The sequence below is a fragment of the Nanorana parkeri genome, unplaced genomic scaffold (genome assembly GCF_000935625.1).
Source record: "Nanorana parkeri isolate BGI_ZX_2015 unplaced genomic scaffold, ASM93562v1 scaffold1009, whole genome shotgun sequence".
In the NCBI taxonomy this organism is placed as follows: Eukaryota; Metazoa; Chordata; class Amphibia; order Anura; family Dicroglossidae; genus Nanorana; species Nanorana parkeri.
In genome coordinates this window covers 382,484-382,773 of record NW_017307277.1, presented here as the reverse complement: position 1 = coordinate 382,773, position 290 = coordinate 382,484, and the positions used below count along the sequence as shown (strand labels likewise).

Genomic DNA, 290 nt, shown 5'->3' with positions numbered 1-290 from the left:
TTGTTTTGTCTGAGGATCCACTTTAATGGGGGTCATGCCAAAGTGCCGTGTTCTATCCAAAGTTATTCCTCCTTTTGGTTGTGCTGACAGAAAACAACAGGCTTGTTACCCCAGTGTAGCAGAGTACACTGGGGTAAATATACCCTGCAGCCCCGTGTTGTACTCGGGGACACTTTTAGGGTGCTCTCTACCTCCCTCTGCTTGGTGACATCCCCTCCTTGCCATGTGCATTAGTGACTGATGGGGGGTAATGTGGATCAACTCTGCTGTTCCAAAGCTTCCCCCCCCCC

General features: G+C 50.7%; 1 protein-coding gene across 1 annotated transcript in view; it reads left to right on the top strand.

The window, feature by feature from the left end:
- IGSF9B (immunoglobulin superfamily member 9B) overlaps positions 1-290 on the top strand; it is a 77,850-nt gene that overhangs the window by 63,145 nt on the left and 14,415 nt on the right. The window lies entirely within an intron of this gene.